This window comes from Microtus ochrogaster, chromosome 5 (assembly GCF_000317375.1).
Source record: "Microtus ochrogaster isolate Prairie Vole_2 chromosome 5, MicOch1.0, whole genome shotgun sequence".
Classification (NCBI taxonomy): Eukaryota; Metazoa; Chordata; class Mammalia; order Rodentia; family Cricetidae; genus Microtus; species Microtus ochrogaster.
The window spans coordinates 14,223,177-14,229,604 of NC_022012.1; positions in this window are offsets into that span (position 1 = coordinate 14,223,177).

The window sequence follows — 6,428 nt, forward strand, 5'->3', positions numbered from 1 at the left end:
GGATGGACGTAGGCTAGAATCTCCCTGGTAAGCCACCTTGTGGGCTACAGCAGATTATTAGAGATGGGCTAGTCCAGGTGCGAGAGTTAGCCTAGAAGAGACTAGATAGAAATGGCCAAGCAGTGATTAAATGAATACAGTGTCTGTGTAATTATTTCGGGGCATAAGATAGCCATGCAGGTGGCCGGGGTGCTGGGGACACAGCCCCGCCGCTCATATTTCAACAGCTATCTTCAAAAATTCTCATGAGAATGACTGACAAATGTGAGCTAAATATAGATGACAGAAATAGAATGCCAAATTGGTGGAGTAAAAGCCCATGTACCTCAACCCTCCTCAAGAAATTATACACAAATGACCAAAGCTGGGAGTGACAGTGTTGGTCCTCCAATGGCCATCCGGAAAGCATTGAGCATGGACTCCCGCTCCAGCTATGAGTCTTAAACTAGACAAGTCATTAGTTGGCTACTTTCACAAGCTCTGAATCACCATTGTCCAACACCTCTTGCAGGCAGGACAAATTATGGGTCACAGATTTTGTGGCTGAGTTGGTATCCCTATCCTCTCACTGGAAGACTAGCCTGGTTACAGGGAATGGCTGGTTCTGGCTTCATATCCTTCATTACTAGAGTCCTCCCTCATAACTACCAGGAATTTTCCACTGCACTAGGTTTCCACATTGCCCCCAAAATGCCCACCATCTCTCCCCATACTCTATCCCTCTGTCCCTCCCACCCGCCACCTGATCCCTCCTGTTACAAAGAGCATTGGAAGAGTGTTTTGATTGAGCTGCATCCTCTGCAGCTGTCTCTTGTGTTTTGCATTCTGACAGCTGTAAGATGGAGTCTCTAAAAAGCTTTGTTTCACATTTTCCTGATGGCTAAGGCTGTTGAACATTTCTTTCAGTGTTTTCAGTCATTTAAAATTCCTCTAGTGAGAATTCTATGTTTAGACTTGTATCCCATTTTTATTTGTACTGTGCAGTTTGTTGATGTCTCGTTTCTTGATTTTTTTATATTTTGGAATCAAAAACACGGACATAAATTATACTATGAACAACTGATTTTCAACAAAGAAGCCAGAAATGCACAATGGAGAAAAGAAAGTATCTTCAAGAAATGACACTGGTCTAACTGGATGTCTGCATGTAGAATGAAAAGAGATCCATATTTATCACCCTGCACAAAATTCAAGTCCAAGTGGACCAAACATCTCAACATAAAACCAGGCACAGTGGACTTGATAGAAGAGAACTTAGGAAATAGCCTTGAACCTATAAGCATAGGAGACAATTTCCTAAAAAGAATACTGACAGTGAATTCACCAAGATAGACAGTTAATAAATTGGAATTCTGAAAATCTACTGTATACGGCAAACAATGCCATCAATAGGAAAAATTGACAGTCTATAGAATGGTGAAAGACTTTTACATCTCCACATCAACTAGTGTTGTTATCCAAAATTTTATTTGCTTTTTATAGAAGACAAGAATTGTAGTTACTCTCTACATTATTTAGACTCCTTGAAATAGAATGTTTAGTTTATTTATTATTTGTTCCTATTGTATATAGTTGTATAGGGTTTGGTTCTGTCTTATTTAGACAAAAGGGGGAGATGTAGGGGAAGACCAGTCAATCACTTGCTTGAAGGGCGGGGTCCCCTAAAGTTATTTTTTACTAATAAATGTTGCAGGTGTGCTCCCTGCCTTCCCTTCTGCTTTCCTGTTCTCCGTGGGAACCTCGGTTCTGTAAGTCTTTTCCTTATTAAAGCTGAATATTTTATTATAATTTCTGTCTGCCATTCATTTACACCATAACACCTTGTAACTTGAGCATTGAGGAAATGCAGAATTTTAATTGTAACTTCACCAGTATTTCTATCTAGATACCTGCTGACATTCTTGTCTTCTATAAAATTTTTGTTGCTAAGGAAGAGAGGATTACATTTGTCTGACAGACTAAGATATCGTGGTATAATCTTAGGTGTCAAAATGCTCATGTAGTGTGGAGTTTTTAGTTGGTATGTATTCACAGTGTAGGGGGAAGCATATTATATACTGTACAATTCCAATTACCTAAGTTTGCGTACACTTGTAGGATCTAGAGGGAAAAATCAAGTTGAACTGCTTGTGATTGCATCACTTTGTTCTTGACATTTTGTGTTTTATTTCATATAATGCATGCATAAAAAGCAAATAAAATTTTGGATAACTGTTGAGAAGCGGCTGGCTGAGTTCCTGCCACCCCGGCTCACGGCCGCCTTGCTAGCTTATGCCCCTAAATAATTACACAGAAACTGTATTCTTTTAAACACTGCTTGGCCCATTAGCTTTAGCCTCTTACTGGCTAGCTCTCACATCTTGCTTTAACCCATTTCTAATAATGTGGGTAGCCCCACGAGGTGTGGCTTACCAGGAAAGATCTTAACCTGCATCTGTCTGGAGTGGGAGAATCATGACGACTGCTTGACTCGGCTTCTTTCTCCCAGCATTCTGTTCTGTTTACTCCACCTAACTAATTTTCTGTCCTATCAAAGGCCAAGCAGTTTCTTTATTAATTAACCAATGAAAGCAACAGATAGAAAGATGACCCTCCTCCATCAACAAGGAAGCACAAAGCCACAGAGCACACTAAGCACAGCATCCCAATACTCATCATCAGATCTGTATACTAAACTATGAAGAAGAAAGTATTTTTTGTTTAATAAATACATTCTTATGGAGAAGGAAGTTAAACCTATGATAGGGGTTCTCAAACTACCAATCTCAGCATAGCAGTGGAGATCCCACTTGTATGTCTCCTTCTGTCTGCTTCACAATCAATCCAGAGAAATAAATCATCTTACACTGTCCAAATATGGCTTATCATATTAATGAGCAACTATTCCTGTAAATTCTAACAAATTTGCTATCTATACTTTTAATTATATGCCATCTCTTAGTACATTTATAGTTTAGATGTTATAGAATGAACACAACTAAACAATCCTTTAATGATATTGATAGAACTTTTTTACCATGTGCATTTTAACATTTATAAATTATGTTCAAAGAACAATAGTATTTTGTTTTCCCCTAATCACATGACCTAGCTAGTCTCAAGTTCTTCTCCATCCAAGCAGTGTTAGGTATGAATTCCATCTCGTGGAGTAGTTTTTAAATTCAATCAGAGCGTGGTTTGTTAACCCACAATGTTTACAAAAAATAATATAATTTCCTCTCAGCACCTCATGGAAACTTTTCTAAAATTGATCACATACTCAGTAACAAAGCAAACCTTTACAGATACAAAAAGATTGCAGTAACCCCTTGTATCCTATAAAATCACTAGGAATTAAAGTTAGATTTTAACAATACTACTCTGATAGCCAACAAACTGATGGAAATTGAACAGCCAACTACTGAACCACCTTGTATCAAGAAAGAAATTAAAGTATTTTTTAATTCAATGAAAATAGAGACACTATGAAAGCAGTGCTAAGAGGAAAGATTATAGCACTAAGTGCCCACATAAAGAAAATGGAGAAAGCACACATTAGAGACTTAACAGCACAGCTGAAAGATCTAGAAAAAAAAGAAACAGATTCACCCAGGAGGAGTAGAAGACTGGAAATAAACTGAGGGCTAAAATCAACAAAATAGAAACACAGAAAACAATCCAAAGAATCAATGAAACAAAAAGTTGGTTCTTGGAGAAAATCAACAAGATCCAAACTAATCAAACGACAGAGAGAGAACACGCAAATTAATAAGATCAGAAATGAAATGGGGGACATAACCACAGACACAGAGGAAATTCAGAAAATCATTAGATCTTACTACAAAAGCCTGTAAGCCACAAAATTGGAAAATGTAAAAGAAATGGACACTTTTTTAGATAAGTACCATATACCAAAATTAAATCAAGACCAGGTGAACAGTTTAAATAGACCTGTAAGTCACAAGGAATTAGAAGCTGTCATCAGAAACCTCCCTACCAAAAAAAGTCCTGGACCAGATGGTTTCAATGCAGAATTCTAACAGAAATGCCAAGAAGAGCTAATACCTATGCTCCTTAATGTTTTTCACAAAATAGAAACAGAAGAGTCATTGTCAAACTCCTTTTGTGAAGCTATAGTCATCCTGATACCAAAACCACACAAAGACTTAACCAAGAAAGAAAATTACAGACCAATCTCACTCATGAACATCAACGCAAAAATTCTCATTAAAATACTAGCAACCCAAATCCAAGAATACATCCAAAAAAATTATACATTATGATCAAGTAGGCTTCATCCCAGAGAAGCAGGGCTGGTTCAACATATGAAAATCTATCAATGTAATCCATTATATAAATAAACTGAAGGAAAAAAACATATGATCATTTCATTAGATGCAGAAAAAGCATTTGACAAAATTCAACTCCCCTTTATGATAAAGGTCTTGGAGAGATTAGGAATACAAGGTTCATTCCTAAATATAATAAAAGTAATATACAGCAAGCGGGCAGCTAACATTAAATTAAATGGAGAGAAACTCAGACATCCCACTAAAATCAAGAACAAAACAAGGCTGTCCTTCCACAGTCTTAAAAATACTTTTCATTGTGCAAAAATATCTGTCGCAGTCATTCTGACATAAATATATAGTGTTTATACAATGTATATGTCTAAACTTCTGTTTTCACAAACCCAAAGAATTCTTGTGAGTTCCAGGGAGCCGAATTGAAGACACCAGACATTTTCATACCACAAACACCGAACAGGAGCAAAGAGAACAGCTATGCCAAGATGTGACCAGCACCCAGACTTCTCAGGTTCTCCTCCAAAGATGACACCCACAAATAAGAAGAAAGCAGTCTTGAGAATCTGCCACCCCAATTCCCTTAACCTGTGGTGCCTAACCTCCCACCTTTTATTAAAAAAAAAAGAGATGGGAATGTAATGATCTGTTCTGTCTCTTTAAGAGACAAGTCATAGCCATTCCCTCCCTCCCCCATTCACTGAGGCAGGCTGATCTTCAGCTTCCAGCCTGAGTTCTTGCTCTTTTCCATCTCCCTCTCAGAGAGGCAGCTTTCCAACTCTTCCTTTTCTCCCTTCTCTCTCCTCTCTATCTCTCTCTCCCTCTCTTTCTGTCTCTCTCTGCTCTCTTCTTGCCCTTCCCTTCCATACTCCACTTAATAAATATCCAACCTCACTTTGCATGGCGTACCTATCTATGTCTCTGTCTCTTGCCTGCTGCTGTGTGTCTCCCTGTGCTGGACCAGCCACCGCTTGGGGACCTGCAGCCATCCCTGCTTGGGACTGGCTGCTCTCAGGGCCTGCTGCCTGCCACCACATGGCCCACTGCCACTTCTTGGGAACCTGCAGCATTTCTGCTGCCTGCCACCACCAGGGATCCTGCAGCAAATTTTAGTAATCCATTACAAGATATCCACTCAATTTTTATTGACTAGATATCTCAGAGACCTAGAATAGAACAAAAAATAAATGAAAAAACGTCAATGTAATGATTCCTAATGATATTCAGTTATACTCCTAGATAGGTGGCTATACCAGGAGTCATCAGAGATGCTTCATTCAGCAACCAATGGTTGGTGGTAGAAACAGATATAGAGACACACAATCAAGTATTAGGCCAATGATGGTAGCCATATCAGAGGACCTTCTTGCTGTCACATTGGCCTTAAAGCTCAATCCTGGAATGCCTATTTTCTTGAATCAATGAAAGAATATGAAAAGAACAAAGAAAAATAGAAAATAAGAAAACCATCAAGAGAAAACATGAGTGTCTATTATCCTAAACTTCTCGGATAGAACTCTAGTACATACCATGGATTCCTTTAAAGCCCTGTGTTGGTTGGAAGACAGCCCCCAGGTAACATTAGGCCACATTCAGGGAATTGGCTGACAAGATTGAGAAGGGTTGTAGGAGCCAGAAGGGTCAAGGTTATCACAAGAATCAACTAACCTGGGCTTGTAGGAGCTCACAGAGACTGAACCAACATCCAGTGAGCCTGCCTGGGATGAACTTAGGCCCTCTACATACATGCGCCCAGTTGTATAATGGAAGCCTTAAAGTTCCAGCCTTTAAGATTTCCATTCAGGGTTCAATTAAAGATGCCACAAAAAGCTAAAGGGGGCTAAAAATTCTGAGGGTTAAGGTCTGAAGTACAAGAAATCTATTTAGAGCAGGTTCCATCTATCCATGTTTCTTTATTCTTGCTTTCTCTTTCTTCATTCTTGCTTATTCCCACTACAAATGTTCCCAGTAATATACACCCTTAATACTAGCAATTTCCCAGTCTTAGCAGGTTTGTGGTCTGAATTATTTTGCCCCATCAAAATAGAAGGAGGCTTCATTCACACATAGATCTGTGCATGTCTAGTGAACTTCTTAATGAAGAATCTTACTTAAGAAAGGAATTAAATCATCAGGAAATTGTAG